We start from the raw sequence: 23514 nt of genomic DNA on the forward strand, positions 1-23514 counted from the left end.
AGAAATATAAGCTGATTTTTGATATTTTACTCCATATAAGACTACATATACGCACAGAAATGAGTGAACAAAGACACTAGAACATGTCTACATGAGATACACAAAAAAGTTAGAACATCTTATATTTGTGAACAGAGTGATTACTTGCAATATCCATAACACAAGTTACTGATGCTACTATACTCTCTTCCAAGGCATGAGAGCTAAAATCTTGCATTTCCTACAGCTAGCATTGATGTTCATAAAGTAGTTGAAAGTAGTATATAAGAAATCAGTGTTATGTGCAAAAATCATATGTATGTCAACCTCTCGCATGTTTTGGTCAAAAGAACCATTTAGAACCCTCATTTGGCACACAAAAATCACACGCAAGATCGCACAGAAAGTTGTACTACTAGTACTAGTACTGTGTGTACATTACACAAACCTCGTATATTAGCAAGCACTCTGCAAGTTAGATGGATTGGCTTAACGAGGGATCCGGGAGAGGAGGTCTTGGACATGGTGATGGCCTTGAGCTTGTCTGTGGTAGTCTCGGTGGGGTGCTTGCGCTTCTTCGTACCCTGAGCCTCGACGGTTTTGGCCAGAGCCATAGACATCACTTCGGCCGGTGCTCCAGGGTCCATCAAGAAACTGTCAAATAGAAATAAAATAAAAGAAACCACAATCACAAACCCAAAAGAAGAATTAATAGGGAGTTAGGATCGGACGCGGGGTTGCAAGACCGTGCCTTGGCCAGAAGCAACACCATTGGTGCGCTCACCTTTCCTTCTTTGGGAGAGAAGAACAATGGCAGAAGTGCGCTTGGGTTTTCTTGAAGAAATTAGGAACAAGATGAGGGAGAAGCGAGTTGTTGTTTTCTTCAAGAGAGGAAGACGAGGGAGAAGAGTAAAATGATGGTTGCTTAGTCTGTCCAACTTACTTCTGGAAAGGTGAGGGTTTTGTGATTTGATGGCTCATTGGGCATTACCGCGGCGCTTCGACCGGGGTAGTCTACCGTGCAGTTGTGCACTCTAGTATGGAGTAATTTAGTGCATGGAAAGTGGACCCCGATGCTGGATGCCCCACACGTCAGTGAAAGTGAGTAGCAAGGTTCACGACGACAGTCTAGGAGGATCTACGTGGTAGAGCATGTCCACTGTTTCTGAAAAAATGATTACAACAAGCATTTCCACTCTTACGGCGGAGGAGTGTGAAACACGACAACCACTTGAACTTATAGAGTACTCCTACTACTAGGCATATGCAGTGGTTCATAGGTCTGTACCATAATATTGTTGCTAGTGTAGTACGATATGACGATAAAAAATAATGTTGTGCACATGTCAACTATGAACAGTGATGTAACATGCCCCTTTTTGACTGTCCGGTCGAGAATGAATAGTGAGATCAATGTTAACAGAGCTAGGTCTATAGCGCATGAAAAGTACGGTGCTACAGTACTCCACGGAACATGAACCATATGAAACACGACTCAGTGTTAGGTAGGGCGCATGGGAGCAAAAGTTCCCTTCTCGACCCACTTTTGGGTGTTTGGCGGAGTGCATGAAGGGTGCATGAGTCCACACCATGTTAACACAAATACACTAGGAGCATACAGAGCATGCATGAAGAGGGGTGCCGAGATGAGCATGCACGAAGAGGGAATAACTATATTGAGATGAGAATGCAACCAAACACACCCGCACACTTTGTGCTACAGTGACTGACCTGCATCGTCTGAGTTTTATCCAACGGTCATGTTGCGCCAAGACATGCCCATGCAGAGGACGCCTAAACACTACCGAAGTCCCTCTGCTTCTCGAGGCACACGACGTTGGTGATGCAGGGTGCCACCGCCCATAGAGCCTGCTCCCGGTCGACGAGAGCCACTGGGATGGATCTATAGGGTGGCCACGGTGGGCCGCGGCCCACCCTGGAATTTTTTGTCAGCCCAGGCCCCGATTCCCCTCTGTTCTGCTGCGCTTCCAATCTCTACTCGATCCCAGCCGCCTGCCTCACCGGCGTATTGCCGTCGAAGGACGACATGACTTTAGGAGGAGACGCCTGACTAACAGGACGTTAGGAGCCGCTTGCCCAACAGTTTCACCGCTGCCCGGGCGCACCGTCGTTCCTACCTTCTCAGTCTGTTCAGGGCTCAGGCGTGCATCACACACTTAGCCAACCTGATTTATCCTGAGATGCGTCTTCAACACTCAGCAGCGACTCCCCATCACCCATTTTCTAATTGATTCATTACTCATTAGGCATTACTGTAGTTAGGGTTTGTTGTGTACTGACTGCTACCTACACTTAGTGATTCAGATATTTCATTAATCTTTAGTACCTGTAAAGTTCACAGGGTTTCAAAATTCCGGCCCTAGGAATAGACACTAATCATGTTGGATTGTTGGTCATAGTGACATTGACCCAGATTACTACAGCAGGCCAGATTTGTTGACAATTTTACTTGTCTTTCTTACTCATTCGATATGATATCCAATTATTCATTTCGATTACTGAAAGTGCAACTATCTCTGGGTGGTTTTGGTAATTACTAACAACGTATAGCTCATTGAACAAATACTATTTCAAGATGATCATTTCAGAAAATTCAATGATTGGCATGGAATGGATTAGGAATGTGGACCCCTGAAAATGTTAAGGACACACATTGGCCCAAGCTCAAGACTCTACATTTTCATTTTATTTATCCAAGATCACATTGAGTCCATAGGAAAACCCAATACTATTAAAAGGGGATGAGGTGTTGCTTAATGGCTTACTTGCTCAAGATGCTTAGTGATATGCTCCAAAAACCCTCAACCACTTGCTCATATCCACATATGTCCCAAACCAAAAGTCAAACTCAGCCCCACTGAAATGTTCTATCCGGCGCCACCAAGTTCACTTGACATAGCCACTGCCAGAAACCCTAGTCATTTCGGTCTCACCGATAGGGATCTCGGTCTCACCGAGATGGGATTACAAACTCTCTATTTCCCTTCGCAACGTTTCGGTCCAACCGAGATGAGCGATCGTTCCACCGAGTTCGCAATGCAAACACTCTGTTTCCCTTTCGTAATGTTTCGGTCTCATCGAAATGAGCGAATCGGTCCCACCGAGTGCCTGACCAACACTCTAGTTGGCTTATTACCGAAGTCGGTCCTACCGAGTTTGTGTAATCGGTCTCACCAAGGTTATGTTATGCCCTAACCCTAATGGAATCGGTCCCACTGAGTTGACATGTCGGTCCAACCAAAAAGCCTAACATTCACATTTTGAACTGAATTGGTCTGACCGAGTTTTCTGATTCGGTCCCATCGAGTTTGGTAAATTGTGTGTAACGGTTAGATTTTGTGTGGAGGCTATATATACCCCTCCACCATTCCATCATAACTGAGGAGAGCCATCAGAACGTGCCTACACTTCCAGCATATATTTTTTGAGAGAGAACCACCTACTCATGTGTTGAGACCAAGATATTCCATTCCAACCATATGAATCTTGATCTCTAGCCTTCCCCTAGTTGCTTTCCACTCAAATCATCTTTCCACCAAATCCAAATCTATGAGAGAGAGTTGAGAGTTGGGGAGGCTATCATTTGAAGCACAAGAGCAAGGAGTTCATCATCAACACACCATCTATTACCTTTTGGAGAGTGGTGTCTCCTAGAATGGTTAGGTGTCACTTGGGAGCCTCCGTCAAGATTGTTGAGTTGAACCAAGGAGTTTGTATGGGCAAGGAGATCGCCTACTTCGTGAAGATCTACCCTAGTGAGGCAAGTCCTTCCTGAGCGATGGCCATGGTGGGATAGACAAGGTTGCTTCTTCGTGGACCCTTCGTGGGTGGAGCCCTCCGTGGACTCGCGCAACCGTTACCCTTCATGGGTTGAAGTCTCCATCAACTTGGATGTACGATAGCACCACCTATCGTGGAATTGTCACGGCAGATGTCCTAGTGAACGGACTTAGTCGTGGAGCCATCACAATGGGTTAGCTTAAAGGGGTTAAAGCGGACAAGGGATGGAAGGGATTATACTGGTTCGGCCCCTTACGATGAAGGTAAAAGCCTACGTCCAGTTATGATGGAATTGCTAGGGTTTCGATGACCAGGGAGTGAATCCGCTTTGCCTGGCTCTCAAGTTATTGTTTGTTGTCTGTCCCTAAACTGCTGCCGGGTCGTCCCTTTATATACACAGGTTGACGCTTGGCGGTTCACAGAATCTCGAGCCCGGCTCATAAACGTGCCCGGCTCGGTTTCTACCTTTCCTTGCCTTACAACATAAGTTACACATCATATGGCGGTTTATATCTACGAGCCCTAGTCCGCCTTTGGGCCCTGGGCCTTCATGTAAATCTTATTTGTAAAGCGCCATACCGCTTGTCTTCACGGGCTTCAAACATGACTAACTCCTTGTGGGCATAAACTGGCCCCTCATGGCCGGTTTGTACTTAATAGCAATATCCCCAACATTAGGCCCCAGATTGATTTGAACTCGTTCATGTCAATCTTCAACACTTAAAAAAATTCCTCCTTCTGCACCTTCGCACAGATCTTGTAAACCGTCATGACGTCATCTTCCAGGTTCGTAATAAACCGACATGACGTCACCTGTTCATTAAAACCGAAGATACCCTTCATTAATGATCCTCCAACAATCAAGGCAACAACCTTGCTGCACATCCGTTTTTTGGGCTGCTCGATTTCCGCATCTGTCGCTTATCTCCTTGTCTTATAAATAGGGCCTAGGGTCCCTTTCCTTTCCTCCCGTTGCCTCTTCGTCTGTCTTCTATATCACGCCACCTCAGCACCCGAGCGCCGCCGCCGTCGTCGACCTTCGCTTCTGCCTCAACTCCGGGCGCTGCATCACCCTGACCGTACCAGAAAAACGAGGCGCGCCTCCGCGGCTTCAACAGCTTCAGTAAGTCGTTCTTCCTTTCCTCTGTAGATTCGCTAGGGTTCACGCGAGTTCATAGAAAAACTTCATGGTGTCCTTCCCTTGTTCTTCATTAGATCCTATGCAATGAACTCCAAATTTGATGTACTTCCATGCGGTAGTAATGATAACCCTTATTTCGCCATCAAACCATGGTCTTTGTGCGCAAAAATCCAATCTGGAACTTCACAAACTGCTCGGGCACCAACTTTTTAGGTCTAAATATTTTCCTTTTCCTGACATGTGGTAGATCTGAATTTCCAATGTGAACCTGTGAAACTTGTTTTCCCTCACTTAGCCGTTTTGGCTTCAGATCTGTACTTCCATTGTCTGCGTAGGCGGTTTATCCTTTAGAAAATAATCTGCCATATGCCATTAGTCCCCTCGTAAACCGCCAGTCGCCTTACCATTTATAATAGCATCAACCTCCGGTTTAACAATTTTGCATGCTTGAATGCTTTTTCCTTAACCTGCTACGTCTTATGCTTGCTAACCATGAGCCTTAAACCGACATCAATCCTTTCCAGCTCCTTATTGGAAATGGCCAAACAATTTTATGCTTGTAACTGGGTCCCTTCCCGGGTTAATGAAGAGCAATTAGATGGATGCGTCAAAACTGGCGCTTTACCAAAACAAAGTGAGATCCACTGGCGTATTCCCGGTCCAGAAAATCCTCCTACCCCAAAAGACAACGAGGTAGTGATATTTGTTGATCACACGAGCCATGGTTTTAAACCGCCCGGATCCAAGTTTTTCCGTGATGTGCTTGCCAGCTTCCAGATCCACCCTCAAGATATTGGACCCAACTCTGTGTCCAATATTTGCAACTTTCAAGTGTTTTGTGAAGCCTATCTGCAAGAAGAGCCAACTGTTGAGTTGTTCAGGGATTTTTTCTATTTAAACCGCTGTACTGAATTCGTAGACGGGCCAAACACTGAACTTGGCGGCGTCTCCATTCAGAAAAGGAAGGATGTTAGCTTCCCTCGCGCCAAACTTCACTGTCACCCTAAGGATTGGAACCAGACTTGGTTCTACTGTAAGGATACCTCCCCTAAAGATGAGAACCCTCTGCCGGGTTATCGTGCTCACCGGCTTACCAACACACACCAACTTCCGCAACGGCTGACTGCCAAGGAACGGGCCTCATACGCACCACAACAAGCCAAGCTCAGAGCTTTCATGGCCAATGGTTTGACAGGGGTGGACTTTGTTTGTTGCTAGATATCTTGGAGTATCTTGCTGTTAAGCTGCCGCCCCGGTTTAATGTGTGAGTACACAGGGAACTCAAAAGACTCTCAACGTCATATTGACATTCAGCTAACAGAGACTGAAGTTACTGAGTCTGTCAAGAAGATGCTGAATGAACTGGAAGCTGTCTGCAGTAGGACCGGGTTAAGTCCCTTTTATACATTGAATAAACCGCCAGTTGTAAGAATTACCTCACTCCTACTTGTACTTGATATTCTTAACTATGCAACCTTTTATATCCTCTGTCCATCTTTTTAACAGGGTGATGACCCATTCTGGAAGAAGAAGCCGCTGGATAAACCGGCTAAGACCCCTCGACCTAAGATGAAGGTTGTTAAGAGACCTGCCAAGAGAAAGTCAGCTGAACCCATCGGTTTAGACCTTGATGACGACCTTGATGATCCGGACGTAGAGGTAGAACTTGACTCTCTTGGTTCATTTTTCATACACCTCACTGACAATGATTATTATCAAGATGATGCTGAGGGCAGCCAAGCTGACGACGCAGAGGTAATTATCCTTTCCTCCGGTTCAGACGCTCTGCCAACACAAAAAATCTGTCAAGCCGTTCGGAAAGTAAGATTTTCTCTCCCCCTAGCTCACTTGGACCCAAACTTTCTTTTGAAGAAGCAGCAACACGAAGCTTGTCGCACAACCCGACACAGCGGCCAAGTAGTCACTTCGGCCGGTTTACCGAAGACGCCGGTTCGGAAGTGACGATCTGAGGTCTCAAACACTTCCGATACTTCTTATCCCAAGGCGGGTTATTTCCGACAGCCTCTTAATCCATCCGATTCAAATTATCAGGGAATGCCTCTTTCATCATCCGGCGAGTCAACGGCCACACAACTCCCTCCTCTTAAGACCGTCCCCGGGTAAACAGTTTAAACTTACTCCTCTTGACACTTTATATTTACGTGATATACTGACCTTTATATCTTTTTCATTCAGAGCCAAAGCCAGACCCAGCAAGAAAGCTTATGTAGATAAACCGTCTGACGACCATGTGGTTGTTAAACCGGAGAGAACTCCAGAACTGGAGGGAGCAAATGCTGACGCCATGCTTGATGATGTGCCACCTCCAGATCATAACTTTGTTGAACAAGTAGAAGTTGATACAACAGGTCATGCTGATAAACCGGCAAGCCCGGTCCCAACTGATGATAAACTGTCAAGTCCAGCTAAGGCTGCTGAATAATCATCAACTCCAGAAAAGGCTGCTGGCAATAAGGAAGATGATATTATAATTACTGGCGTTGGCCACACCACCCTTGGCAATCCTGTTGCATTATCAAAGCATAGTGCCAAGGAGGAAATTTCTGCTATGGGCAAAGGCAAATGGAGCACAGACTTGTCAAGCTACGCCCACCTCAACACCCAAGAACTTCATTCTGGTTTTTTAAACCGTCTGCACACAAACCGTGACTGCGAAGCCGGTTTAGTGAATCTGATGAAGGAGCGTTATGAGGTAACTACATAACCTTTGTCTCTCTTATGTCCAATTGCATGTACCAACTCCAGTAGCCCCCAAGGGCCGATTTATGATGCCAATTTAAACCGGGACTTTGTAATACCTCAACTTTGCATGATTATCCTCCAAGGGCCGATTTATCATTTTAAGATGAACTGGTACTTTAACGTTGTAATCTTTTAACTTTCGCCTGTGTAGTCCCTAAGGGCCGGTTTATCTTTCCAAGCTAAACCGGGACTTCAACTAATGTTACTTTGAGCAACCGTACATCAGCCCCCAAGTGTCAAGAATAATACTTGTATTGTGCTTGGGACTTGTAAAAAATTTCTGATAATCAATCAAATAGGCATTAGCCCCCAAGTGCCAAGTGTATAACTTGTTATGTGCTTGGTACATCGAATATTCACTGCCACCTCATAATATGACCTTCTCTTATAGGCTGAGCTGAGCAAAAAGGAAGCCCAAACCGCTGATCTTCAAGAAAACATCAAATCTCAGCAAGTGGAAACCTCCAAAGCCAAAGAGGAATTGACCAGTGCCTTAGCAGCCATGGAGAAGCTAAAAGAAGCTTTTAATAAGGAACGGGCAGATTGGGACACCGAGAAAACCGGATTGCAAAAGAAAGCTGAAGACGAAGAAGCATCCCTTAAACCCGTGGTTGAAGAACTGACCGGCTTAAAGTGGCAAATAAATGCCATGACCTTTGATGTATTTGGTAAGTCTCCTCATCTAATTTGTCAATATATTTTACCTCATCAGTTGACCGGTTTACTGATGCTTGTAATGACTCAGGAACCCACATTACCCATCTGGGCTCTGACATGCGGATGAAGCTGAAGGCTGCCTATACTCTGATAGAGCAGTTATATTCCGGAGCTCAACGGGCCATCTGCACTGCCGCACATAACAAACCGCCTCCAACTTTGATAAAGGAAACCATTGAGAAACTGTCAATGTTGTCTGCCCGTCTGAATGAGTTAAAGAGATCAGGTGCAAGGGCAGGTGCGCTGACTGCACTAATGCGGGCTAAGGCATGGATACCGGATCTTAACTCGTCGGATATCGGCAGAGGCTATCCTAGCATAAAAGAGGATGGCTCAGAGTTTAACAATGATGATCTTCGAAGTCTGACAAAAGAAATGCGCCCCATAGCGAGCAAATTGGCCGCAGAAACAGATCTCTCTCACTATCAGCCGGTTTATGACTCTGATCATAAAAGACTTCCTACGCCAACACATGATGTAGAATATCCTATTCCGCCAATCCTTAAGCACACCCATGCCCCTGATGTTGACCCCTCAAACCATATAAGTGATGAAGCTGTGTTCCAAGCCTTAACTGGAATCGATTGGGCAACCATTGACTTCCAGCCACTGGGTAGAGAGGAGGAAGATGCACCAGCGCAGGACAATCCACAGCCTTCAACTCAGCCCGGTGACGAGTCATGATCCGGAGGCCGGTTTAGCCTTCTGCGTACTGCCACACTTTGTTAAACAATTATTTTTTCGGGCATTTAAAGTGCCTTGAAATAGGCTAGTTGAAAACACTTGGTCTGCTATGCCATCGTGCATACTTATTTTGCCTGATACTGCTAATCCACCATGCTTTAGGATATATTATGTTCATAATCCGTAGCGGTGTTATATAAATTGTTCCCGCATACAAGAAATTTGAAAGTGTCCTGGCGGTTTACCGCTGGACGGGTCATGATGCCCAAATATATGGCCTATGGATTGATAATGAGGCTGTACTTTGAAAAAAAATCAAAGATAAAAAAGACGATACCTGTGATATCGTATCGTACTGTTGGTTGACCAACTTTTGTATATTTAGGGTGATAACCCCAATCTGGAGTATTGATAACTCCTTCCATGTTGTGTCGGTTTATGATAAAACTGTATCGGGTTATAATAAACACCGGTGTATCGACATATAATACTGTTGACTTGTAGTCAAAAACCAGACCGGGTCAATAAACTCCGGATTATAATTGATCATGTACTAACAACTTATCATTGAAATCCAACCCGGGTCAATAAACGCCGGTTTATCATAAGCTATTTAAAAATCTCACCAGAGGAGAAAAACTCGCCAAATAAAAACACAAAGAGAACATGCAAGGCTTTTCATGGGCTGCCAGGCCCTAAATCGAGGCTTTTCATGGGCTGCCAGGCCACTGAGTTAAACCATTTTTCAAAGCCTTTTAAGATGGACCTCAATCATTAACCAATCGTTGTTTTAACTTTGACAAGTTCAGGGTCTATGATATTGACTTGTCAAACATTCGGCGGGTCATACCAGGTTTACCTGGACGGAGTGGCTTACTTAAACAAAAGGCAGGATAAGCCGGGATTTTAGGTGAATACACCTGGCTTCCAAGCCTGTCTTGATAGCCTATTGCAAGGGTGCAAGCTCTTTGTTATTTGAGAAGCAAAGAGCCCCCAAGCAACATTTGAGTTGTGCTCGGTGGGTGCCTATGTTTGAGTTATGCTGTTGCAACACTCTCTTTGGCCCCACATGATTCCCTTTTGGCCGTAAGTCGATCAAGAGGTGTCGCTATGGCTCGAATACGACCAAGCCCCCTAGTGATTTCCTTTTGGACTTAAGCCGATCAAGAGGTGTAGCTATGGTTCGAATACGACCAAGCTCCTTAGTGATTTCCTTTGATATGTGTGGCTTTATAAGCCGGGTCAACAGGACTCCGCTTTATAAACAGAAGACCCCATGTGATCACTCATGATGTAATAAAAACAACAGAGACCCCGCTTTAGCTGAGGCTCCGGTTTATTATATTGATCATAATATATACATTGTCATAAATATGTACATAAGAAGAGCATGTGGCTCAAGTATAGTAAGGCCGAAGATGAGCTATATTCCACAGCCGTTGGGTCTCCTCCTCCGATTTACGTGAGTCTTTGTGCTCTCGAACATCGATAAGGTAGTATGATCCGTTGTGCAGATTTTTGCTGACCACAAAAGGTCCTTCCCAAGGTGGGGACAACTTGTGCATATAATTCCGATCCTTGATGAGCCAGAGCACCAAATCACCTTCTTGAAAAGTTTTGGTTTTAACCCGGCGGCTGTGATAATGTCGGAGATCTTGCTAGTAAATCGCCGAACGAGCCGCTGCAATATCACGTTCCTCATCTAACCGGTCCAATGAATCCTGACATGCTTTCTCATTATCAGCTTCAACATAAGCCGCCACACGAGGCGAGTCATGACGGATGTCACTAGGGAGAACCGCCTCTGCTCCATAAACCATGAAGAAAGGCGTGTAACCCGTAGATCTGTTCGGTGTGGTGTTAATACTCCATAACACGGAAGGTAACTCCTCCACCCAACAACCCGGCGTCCGCTTTAAAGGAACCAAAAGCCAGGGCTTCATGCCTCTCAAAATCTCTTGATTGGCTCTCTCTGCTTGACCATTAGATTGGGGGTGAGCCACTGATGATACGTCAAGCCGGATGTGCTCACGTTGACAAAATTCGTCCATAGCACCCTTGGATAGATTAGTACCATTATCAGTTATGATGCTGTGTGGAAAACCAAAATGGAAGATCACCTTTTTGATGAATTGAACCGCCGTGGCCGCATCACACTTACTGACTAGCTCTGCCTCTACCAACTTGGTGAACTTATCAACCGCCACCAGTAGGTGGGTCTTCTTGTCCTTGGATCTCTTAAAGGTCCCAACCATATCTAGCCGCCAAGTTGCAAACGGCCAAGTGATTGGAATCATCCCTAATTCTTGAGCCGGAACATGAGCGCGGCGTGCAAACTTCTGACACCCGTCACACCGCTTTACCAAATCCTTAGCATCAGCATGAGCCGTCAACCAATAGAAGCCGTGAAGAAAGGCCTTAGCCACCAAGGATTTTGAATCGGCGTGGTGACCACAATCTCCTTCGTGGATCTCACGCAAAATCTCACAGCCTTCTTGAGGAGACACACAACGCTGAAACACCCCTGTTACACTACAGTGATGTAACTCCCCATTGACAATGGTCATTGACTTGGATCACCGGATTATCTGCCTGACCAAGGTTTCATCCTCCGGTAACTCACCCCGGTTCATGTACGCCAGGTATGGGACCGTCCAATCCGGAAGAACGTGAAGAGCCGCCACCAACTGAGCCTCCGGGTCAGGAATAGCCAAATCCCCCTCTGTAGGTATTTTGACTGACGGATTATTGAGCACATCCAGAAAGACATTGGGTGGCACCGGTTTACGTTGAGATCCTAAGCGACTTAAAGCATCTGCCACTTCATTCTTTTGCCGGGTCTATATGTTCAACCTGATAACCCTTGAAATGACCAGCCACTATGTCCACCTCTCGTCGATACGCCACCATGAGTGGATCCTTGGAATCCCAAGTGCCAGACACCTGTTGAGCTACTAGGTCCGAGTCACCAAAGCACTTAACCTGGCTTAAATCCATCTCCTTAGCCATTTGAAGACCAAGGAGCAAGGCCTCATATTCAGCTGCATTGTTAGTGCAAGAGAACATTAAACGGAGAACATAACAAAACTTATCTCCTCGTGGGGAAGTTAATATGACTCCAGCCCCCGAGCCTTCCAATTGTCTGGACCCATCAAAATGAATAGTCCAATAAGTGTTATCTAGATTTTCCTCCAGTGCCTGCAACTCTGTCCAATCATTGATGAAGTCCACAAGTGCTTGGGATTTGATTGTTGTGCGAGGCCTATATTTTAACCCGTGAGGTCCAAGCTCAATAGCCCATTTGGCAATCCGGCCAGTTGCTTCTCTATTTTGGATGATATCCCCCAAGGGGGCGGAACTGACCACAATGATAGGATGACCCTGAAAATAGTGCTTGAGCTTCCGGCTCACCATGAAAACTCCACATACTAGCTTCTGCCAATGTGGGTACCTCTTCTTAGACTCAATAAGCACCTCACTGATATAATAAATCGGCCATTGAACCGAATACTCCTTTCCAGCCTCCTTGCGCTCCACAACAATAGCCACACTAACAGCCCGGGCATTAGCAGCCACATATAACAACAAGGGCTCTTTATCAATAGGATCAGCAAGGACAGGCAGCTCAGCTAGCTGCCGCTTTAGACTCTCAAAGGCTTCATTGGCAGCCTCACTCCAAACAAAGTCATCTATCTTCTTCAGCATCTGATACAAAGGGATGGCCTTCTCCCCTAATCGACTGATAAACCGGCTCAAGGCTGCAATTCGACCCGCCAGACGCTGAACATCATTAATACACGCCGGTTTAGCCAGAGACGTAATAGCTTTGTGTAGCGACCAGACCTCAAATAGTCTGATCTCTGTGCTCCGGTGTCATCCATGGATCAGTAATGCTGACACCACACAATACTCGGAGGATTTATAACAGAGTTGCAATCACACACTTATTACATCAAGTGTCTCAAGAGAGAACTTATTACAATAAATATGTCTTAAGGCCATCTGATAACGATAACATCGGAAGGCTTGGAAGATAAGTGAGTCCATCAACTCCAACGGCATCACTGAGTATAGAACAACGACCTAAAACTCCTTAATCATCGTCTGAAAAGTCTGCAACATTAACGTTGCAGCCCGAAACGGGTCAGCACATGGAATATGCTGGCAATGTAACACATAGAGAGTAATGGAATGAAACAACTATACTATATGCACATTTGGATGGTGGAAAGCTCTATGGTTACAGTTTTGCGTAAAGCCAATTTTTCCCTACTACAAAGGAATAAATTTATTTAACTATCATGGTGGTTGTTAAACATTGAGAATGGTTGACAACATCCTCAATCCCAATTAAAAATAATATCATTAACAAAACCCAACAAAATTAATTTAGAGTAACATGTTGAGATTCACATGATAATCCAGGTACTAGATACTCAAGATGTCCATAACCGGGGACACGGCTAACCATGATTAGTTTATTACACTCTGCAGAGGTTTGCGCACTTTTCCGCACAATACTCGATCGCCTCTATTTGGTTTCTCGCACTACATGGTGTTTGAGAAGACGGATGACCGAGACATAGTCTTTCAGAAGCGCTAAGACCTTACGATCGGGTAGACCGTACCACCTACATCCCCTACATCTGCTAGTCTACCACTGTAAGAGTTTGCACGACTTAGTCAACTATGCTAGAGCCCATAATAGCTTGTGGCTGCACACGGAAGTTTCTAGTATGAATAATCTCATGATCCCTTTGAGCCTGGGTGGCGGTCCAAAAGAAAACAGGCAAATCCTGGATTACCCAGGTGCCTCAATCCACCCAGATGTGTGTTTAAGTTGCCACCTTAGATAAACCATTAATTTCACAAACTCACATCTGTCATGGATATCACTCACCCAATCCATGTCTACTAGCATAGCATAGCATAATAAGCAAACGTAGAAGTAACTCCCAAAGGTTTGATAATAAACAGGTAATAGGTACTACCTTAACTACTTCCCATCCCACAATTTAATTAGATCTTAATCATGCAATGTGTGAGGATTGGTCTAATGCAATAAAACTGGGTAGTAGAAAAAGTATGATCAAAGTGTTACTTGCCTTGCTGATGATCCGGGAAACCTAGCGATTCGAAGTAACAAGCGGCGCACTCCGGGTACTCTATCGCAGACAAACAAACAAGCATACAATAAGTACTCATCTAATGCACATGTAAAACTCAAATAAGAGATGTAACCAGATAGTTCAACTTAAGAACTCCGATTGGCAAAAAGAATCAAATCGAACGAAGCAACGAAAGTCAAACGGCGAAAGAAAACAACTTCGTTCTACTAATCTGGATCTAAGGCAAATTTTACAGTAGCAAAAACTTGTTTAAGTTGGTTAAACGAATAGAGGGTTTCGAGACGAAACTCTAGGCGCTTGAATCGCCTGATTCCGATAAACGAGCGAAAAGTTATACTAAAACGAAAATCGGATAACAAATCGCGATCAGAAAAATCGCGGATTTAATCCGAGAAAAAGAAAAACGACGAACGTTCGCTAGAACGAACGAACGGACGAACGCTCACTATTTAAATAAATCGGAAAAACCAATCTATTTGAAAAAAAACGAAACTAAAAAAACCGACGAAAAACCGACGGAAAAACCGAACGGTTTTTCGAAAAAAATAAAAAAACCGGCACGGACTTCGAGGCATCCTCGGGCGGCGTGCGGCGGCGAGGCGGTGGCGTCTGGCGGCGGCGGGGCGACGCGGCTAGGGTTTCGGGGGGGGGGGGGGGCAGGCGGCTGGCTTCGGCTGGGCCTCCCCCCCGGCTTATAAAGGCGACCGGGCCAGGAGTCCGGGTCGGACACGACCCGTTAGGTCGGTTCGTTTTTTTAAATAATTACACGCAGAAGAAAAAATAAAAATAAATACTAAACAGACTCTAAAAATCCCGAAATAAATTTTCCCGGGCTTCTAAAATCAAGCCGCACAAGGTGAACATTTATTTGGGGCCTAAATGCAATTTTGAAAACGCACATTTTTCCTAAATTCAAATAAAATAACGAAAAACTCCGAAATAAAATCTTATTTGATTTTATTATTAAATCCTCAATATTTCTTTATTTTGGGAAAGTCATTTTATTCCCTCTCTCATATTTTGGTAATAGAAATAATTGACGATAAAATAATATAAATCAAATGATCCTATTCTCAAAATTTGAGAAAACTCAAATATGAAAATAATGAATTCCCCAACTCTCTCCGTGGGTCCTTGAGTTGCGTAGAAATTCTAGGATCAACCAAAAGAAAAAAAATATGATATGCATGATGATCTAATGTATAACATTCCAAAATGAAAATTTGGGATGTTACACTTTGATTTTCTCCGGATTAGCTTCAATGCCCCTGTTGGACACCAGAAAACCCAAGAGCTTGCCTGCCGGTACACTAAAGACACATTTGGCCGGATTAAGCATCATCTTATAAACTCGGAGGTTATCAAAAGTCTCCTTCAAATCATCTATCAATGTCTCCTTTCTGGACTTCACCACAATATCGTCCACATAAGCATTAACATTGCGCCCGATCTGATTGCGAAGACAATTATGTACACAACGCTGATAAGTCCCCTGGTCACTCTTGAGCCCAAAAGGCATTGATACATAGCAAAAGGCTCCAAAGGGAGTTATAAAAGTTGTCTTCTCCTGGTCCTTAACTGCCATTTTGATCTGATGATAACTAGAATAAGCATCCAGAAAACACAAATGGTCACAACCCGCCATAGCATCAATGATTTGATAAATATGAGGGAGAGAAAAGGGATCAGCTGGACATGCCTTGTTCTGATCTGTGTAGTCCACACACATACGCCAAGTGTCGTTCTTATTAAGCACCATCACCGGATTAGCTAGCCACTCAGGGTGAAAAACCTTCATGATAAACCCCTGCGGCCAAGAGCCGGGCTACCTCCTCACCAATAGCCTTGCGCCTTTCTTCATTGAAGCGGCGGAGAAACTGCCTGACCGGTTTAAACTTAGGATCTATATTAATAGTGTGCTCAGCGAGTTCCCTCGGTACACCTGGCACGTCAGAAGGCTTGCATGCAAAGATGTCCTGGTTCTCACGGATGAACTCGATGAGCGCGCTTTCCTATTTTGGATCCAGGTTAGCGCTGATGTTGAACTGCCTGGATGAATCGCCAGGAACAAAGTCAACCAACTTAGTCTCCTTGGCCGATTTAAACTTCAAAGCTGGATCAAGCTCTATAGTTGGCTTTTTCAGAGAAGTCATATCTGCCGGATCAACATTGTCTTTGTAAAACATCAACTCATGTGTTGCACAAACCGACTCAGCATACGCCGCATCACCTTCTTCACATTCCAAAGCAATCTTCCGGCTCACATTCAAAAGCAATCTTGCCATGAACTTAGCATAGGCCGGTCGTCCAAACAGGGCATGATATGTGCTCTTGATTTTCACCACTTCAAAAGTCAATGTTTCTGATCTTGAATCATGATGATCTCCAAAAGCAACCTCTAGAGCTATCTTACCCACTGGGTACGCCGATTTACCAGGCACCACACCATGAAAGACAGTGTTCGATGGTTTCAGATTCATATCTGTCAACCCCATACGATGGATGGTTTCATAATAAAGGATATTAATACTGCTCCCTCCATCCATGAGTACCTTGGTGAACTTGTACCCCCCAACCTGAGGTGCCACCACTAAGGCCAGATGACCCGGATTATCAACCCGAGGTGGATGATCCTCTCGACTCCACAAAATGGGCTGTTCAGGCCAGCGTAGATAACGGGGCACTGCCGGTTCAACGGAATTTATTGCCCTCTTATGCAGTTTTTGATCACGCTTACATAGGCTAGTGGTGAAGACATGATACTGCCCACTATTCAACTACTTCGGATTACTCTGATAACCCAATTGTTGCTGCTGTTGACCCCCTGATGATTGTAACCACCCTGGTTACTCTCATTCCCTTGATTACCATGTTAGGTTTGATTGCCTTGAAATCCTGAACCTGAGTTGCATCCACCGTAACCCGGCCCATGAGAACCGCCTCCTGAACCGTCGGGCGGTCCCTGGTCGTATTGAAAAGAACTTGAATTTTTAAACTCCTGCATGATGAAACAATCCTTCGAAAGGTGCGTAGCTGGCCTCTCTCGCGACCCGTGCTTTGGGCAAGGCTCATTTAACAGGCGTTCCAGATTGGGACCTGAACATCTACCCCGCTGGGGCGGTTTACCCTTACGGCGCTGACCATTATCCTGGGTGTTGGTATTAGCCACAAAATCCAAGCTGTTATCCGCCTTGCACTTACCGTTGTTCCCATGACCCGCCGGGTTATGTTGCTGCCCCTTGGCACTACCATTCTTCTTTCCCTTCCCCGTCTTTTCATCCTCGGACTCTGGGTCCTTGGTACTATCTGAATCGGCATATTTAACCAGGGCTGCCATAAGCGTGGCCATGTCATTGTAGTGACGCTTGAGTCTTCCCAACTTCAGCTTCAAGGGCATAAACCGGCAATTGCCTTCCAATGTCAAGACTGCCGTGTCAGCATTGATGCGATCTGATGAATATAGAATAGCTGAGACCCTCTTCACCCAATGGGTTGTGGACCCCCTCCTCTTGAACACAGGCAGCTAAGTCCACAATTGACATAGGTTGTTTGCACGTGGCTTTCAATTTCTGGATAAACTGGCTTTTTAACTTGGCCCGTGACCCGATGGAGTTAGCTGGTAAACTTTTTAACCAAGTACGAGCTGTCCCTTCCAACATCATGATGAAGTACTTAGCACATGCCGCATCATCCACGTCCAGCATCTCCATCGCCATTTCATAGCTCTCAACCCATGATTCGGGGGTAAATCGGCAGTGTAATTGGGCACCTGAAGAGGATCCTTGAAGTCCTTGGGTAGCCGTACGTTACGTATGGCCGGCGTAAGACGCAGCACCCCCAAAGAACTGAAAACCACGCCTGGTTCCACCGAAGTAGTTGGACGAACCAGAGTAAGCTGACGGGCTGTGTACTGCACTACTATCTCGGCTTCTCGACGTGCTCTACCATGGTCCACCACATCTTGGGCATTAGCATCGCCTCCTGTCGGGTTATGGCCTCACAGCGGGTTACGGTTTCGCGCACTGCTTGATACGGCCGGTTCATCAATATGCCCGCTGTAGCTCCGACTTAGACGGGGGGTAGAATGAATCCTCTCGCGACTGTGTCAATAAGCCTGCTGCTAAGTCAAAGCTGTCTCCCTACGTGAAAGACAGGGGCTTATAGTTTTGCATCCCAACGTTTTACCTCAAGGGTAATGTCAACAATAATAGTTCATGAAAACCCACATCCAATTAGCCATATATATCAGGATCCTTCCAACACATTGTGATTGCCAAAGGATAAAATGTAAAAAGGAAAGGTGAAGATCACCATGACTCTTATGTAAGGTGGAAGATAAAAGTAAAAGATTGGCCCTTCACAGGGAAGCAGAGGTTGTCATGCGCTTTTATTGTTGGATGCACAAAATCTTAATGCAAAAGAATGTCACTTTATATTGCCACTTGTGATATGGACCTTTATTATGCAGTCCGTCGCTTTTATTTCTTCCACATCACAAGATCGTATAAAGCTTATTTTCTCCACATTAATAGATCATACATATTTAGAGAGCATTTTTTTGTGCACTGATGAAAACTTACTGGAAGGATCTTACTCAATCCATAGGTAGGTGTGGTGGACTCTCATGGCAAAAACGGGTTTAGGGATAGTTGGAAGCATAAGTAGTATCTCTACTTGGTGCAAAGAAATTGGCTATCATGAGAGGGAAAGGCAAGCTCAACATGTTGGATGATCCATGACAATATAATTTTTCTTAGATGTAAGAAAACATAACCCATTACGTTGTCTTCCTTGTCCAACGTCAAATCTTTAGCATATCATACCTTAATGAGTGCTCACAATCATAAAAGATGTCCAAGATAGTATATTTATATGTGAAAACTTCTCTTTCTTTATTACTTCCTATTAATTGCAACGATGACCAAAACTATGTTTGTCCACTCTCAACAACTTTTATTCATCATACTCTTTATATGTGAAGTCATTACTCTCCATAAGATCCATATGATCTCTTTATTTCTTTTTATTTCCTTCTCTTTTATTTTATTCCCTCAAGATCATAGTAAAATAATCAAGCCCTTGACTCAACACTAGTCTTTATATATATATATATATGTATATATCTATATATATATATATATATATATATATATATATATATCACAGACTCAATTACATAGGAAGATCGTAAAGAAAAACTCACAAATAGATCATAATAAAACTTTATTCTACTAGATCAAGATATTATCAAAAGGATCGAACTAAGAAAAATGGTAAAGATAAAAGTGATGGTGATGTGATACCGGGGCACTCCCCCAAGCTTGGCAGTTGCCTAGGGGAGTGCCCATACCCATGTGTTTATATCTCTTTTGCCGGTGAAGGAGATGGAGTTGTTGATGATGTAGGCTTGTCGCCCCTCTTCCAAGGCATAGGCTCACCATCATAGAAGGATGATCGAGTCTTTGGGATCCTTAAATCTGCAGCCAAACTCGTCATCTTGAATCTATATTCATACTCACAATTTTGATTTTGCAGGTCATAGATCTGGGCTTGGAGGTGGTCGATTTTCTCATGAAGCTTGAAGATGGCCTCCCCAATGTCCTTGGCATCCATCTTGTGGTTGTTGGTGAACTCCGTGATCATTATGTGATTGGAGTCGAGTCCATGCTCCACCATCTCCTGACACTTGAAAACTTGTTGCTCCATTGCCTCGAGCCTTGTCTCCACGCTTCCGGTCCTCCTTGGTCCCCCAACATCGCGGATGTGTAGCAACCCCTCACGCATCTCAATGGTTTGAGGATGTTGTAGCACTTCCGCAAGGTAGGTGTTGATGACCTTCTCGAAGAACTATCCTTGGGGGCACTTGGAGACGTCATGGTGATCTAGATCTGTCAGAAAAACAACCCGAAACAAGAACAGAGGATATTTGTGTGATACGTTGGTCAAAACCTTTCGGAGATTATATAATGAATTTTTACCGACCAAAAGAAGTATCGTGCAAGAAAACAGAGTCCGGAGAGTGCATGCGGTGCCCACGAGGCAGGGGGGTAGGGCGCGCCCTCCACCCTCGTGGACGCCTCGTGTCCTTCCCAGACTACTTATTATTTTCCTATTTTCTTAAATATTCCAAAACGGAGAAAAAATGTCATTAGAACTGTTTTGGAGTCGGTTTACTTACCGTACCACATACCTATTCCTTTTCAGAGTCTAAACGTTCTGGAAAGTGTCTTTTCTGTATTCCTCCAGGGTTACAGTTTCAATAACATTAGTTTCAACATTTATAGGATTACCTAAGATATAATGTTTGATTCTTTGACCGTTCACCACCCTCGGATTCGTGCCTTCAAAGTTGCTGATTTTTATGGCACCGGAACGATAGACCTGCTCGATGATGTAAGGACCTTCCCATTTAGAGAGGAGTTTGCATGCAAAAAAAATCTTAAACGAGAGTTGAATAGCAACACATAATCACCTACATTAAACTCATGCTTTTGTATCCTTTTGTCATGCCATCTTTTAACTTTTTCTTTAAACAGTTTGGCATTCTCATAGGCTCGGGTTCTCCATTCATCAAGTGAGCTAATGTCAAATAACCTCTTCTCACCGGCAAGTTTGAAATCATAATTGAGCTCTTTGATGGCCCAATATGCCTTTTGTTCTAATTCAAGAGGTAAGTGACATGCTTTTCCATAAACCATTTTATACGGAGACATACCCTTAGGATTTTTATATGCAGTTCTATAAGCCCATAATGCATCATCATGTTTCTTAGACCAATTCTTTCTAGATCTATTAACAGTCTTTTGCAAAATTAATTTGAGCTCTCTGTTACTCAATTCTACTTGGCCACTAGACTGTGGGTGATATGGAGATGCAATTCTATGATCAACATCATACTTAGCAAGCATGTTACGAAAGGCACCATGAATAAAATGTGAACCACCATCAGTCATTAAATATGTAGGGACTCCAAACCTTGGAAAAATAACTTCTTTAAGCATCTTAATAGAGGTGTTATGATCAACACTACAAGTTGGAATAACTTCTACCCACTTAGTAAAATATGTGTATACCCATTAGAGGAAGGAAGCGGTCCCATATAATCAAAGCCCCTAACATCAAATGGTTCAATAACGAGTGAATAATTCATAGGCATTTCTTGACGTCTACTAATATTACCAATTCTTTGACATTCATCACAAGATAAGACAAACTTACGGGCATCCTTGAAGAGAGTAGGCCAATAAAAACCGGATTGCAATACCTTATGTGCAGTTCTATCTCCATCATGGTGTCCTCCATAAGCTTCGGAGTGACACTTGCGTAGGATCTATTCCTGTTCATGCTCAGGTATACAACTTCTAATAACACCATCTACTCCTTCTTTGTAAAGGTGCGGGTCATCCCAGGAGTAATGTCTTAAATCATAGAAAAACTTTTTCTTTTGCCGGTATGTGAAACTAGGTGGTATAAATTTAGCAACAATGTAATTGGCATAATCAGCATACCATGGAGCAGTGCGAGAAGCATTTATGACAGCTAATTGTTCATTAGGAAAGCTATCATCAATAGGTAGTGGGTCATCAAGAACATTCTCTAACCTAGACAAGTTGTCTGCAACGGGATTCTCAACTCCCTTTCTATCAATAATATGCAAATCAAATTCTTGTAGCAGGAGAACCCATCTAATAAGTCTAGGTTTAGCATCTTTCTTTTCCATAAGATATTTAATAGCAGCATGATCAGTGTGAATAGTTACTTTAGAATCAACAATATAAGGTCTGAACTTATCACAAGAAACTACAACTGCTAAGAATTCCTTTTCAGTAGTAGCATAATTTCTCTGGGCATTGTCTAGAGTTTTACTAGCATATTGAATAACATTTAATTTTTTATCAACTCTTTGTCCTAGAACAACACCTACAACATAGTCACTAGCATCACACATGATTTCAAAGGGCAAATTCCAATCATGTGGCTGAACAATAGGGGCATAAATCAAGGCTTTCTTAAGTATTTCAAATGCTTCTACACAATCATCATCAAAGACAAAAGGAATATCTTTTTGTAATAGGTTAGTCAGAGGCCGAGAAATTTTTGAGAAGTCCTTAATGAACCTCCTATAAAAACCGGCATGGTCAAGGAAACTTCTTATACCTTTGATGCCCTTGGGACACGACATCATTTCAATAGCATCAACTTTAGCTTTGTCAACTTCAATACCTCTTTCAGAAATTTTATGCTGCAAGATAATACCTTCATTAACCATAAAGTGGCACTTCTCCCAATTCAATACAAGGTTAGTTTCTTCACATCTCTGCAAAACTCGATCAAGGTTGCTCAAGCAATCATCGAAAGAGGATCCATAAATAGAGAAATCATCCATGAAAACTTCACAAATCTTTTCAGAAAAGTCAGAGAATATAGCCATCATGCATCTTTGAAAGGTAGCAGGTGCATTACATAAACCAAAAGGCATACGTCTATAAGCAAAGGTACCGAAAGGGCAAGTAAAATTAGTCTTTTCTTGATCATCAGCTGACACGGGTATTTGAGAGAAACTAGAGTAACCATCTAGAAAGCAAAAATGTGTATTTTGGATAATCTTTCTAGCATTTGATCAATCAAAGGCAAAGGGTAATGATCTTTTTTAGTAGCTTTATTTAATTTGCAGAAATCAATCACCATCCTATAACCTGTAATAATTCTTTGCGGGATCAATTCATCTTTATCATTAGGAATGACAGTAATACCTTCCTTCTTAGGGACACAATGGACAGGGCTTATCCACTGACTATCAGCAACGAGATAAATTATACCTGCTTCAAGGAGCTTTAATATTTCCTTTCTTACCACTTCTTTCATCTTAGGATTTAGCCGTCGTTGGTGATCAATAACTGGTTTGGCATCTTTCTCCAAATTTATTTTGTGTTGACATAGAGTGGGACTAATGCCCTTAAGATCATCAAGAGTATATCCAATAGCAGCACGGTGCTTCTTCAGAGTTTTCAATAATTTCTCTTCTTCATGCTTTGAAAGGTTAGCACTAATAATAACAGGATATATCTTCTTTTCATCAAGATAAGCATATTTAAGAGTATCAGGCAATGGTTTAAGCTAAAACATAGGATCACCCTTGGGTGGAGGAGGATCCCCTAGGATTTCAACAGGCAAATTGTGTTTTAGAATAGTCCCTGTTTAAAGAATACTTCATCTATTTCCCTTCTTTCATTCATATACGTATCATTTTCATGGTCTAGCAAATATTGTTTTAAAGGATCACTAGGAGGCATGACAATG

This window comes from Triticum aestivum, chromosome 1A (genome assembly GCF_018294505.1).
Source record: "Triticum aestivum cultivar Chinese Spring chromosome 1A, IWGSC CS RefSeq v2.1, whole genome shotgun sequence".
Taxonomy (NCBI): Eukaryota; Viridiplantae; Streptophyta; class Magnoliopsida; order Poales; family Poaceae; genus Triticum; species Triticum aestivum.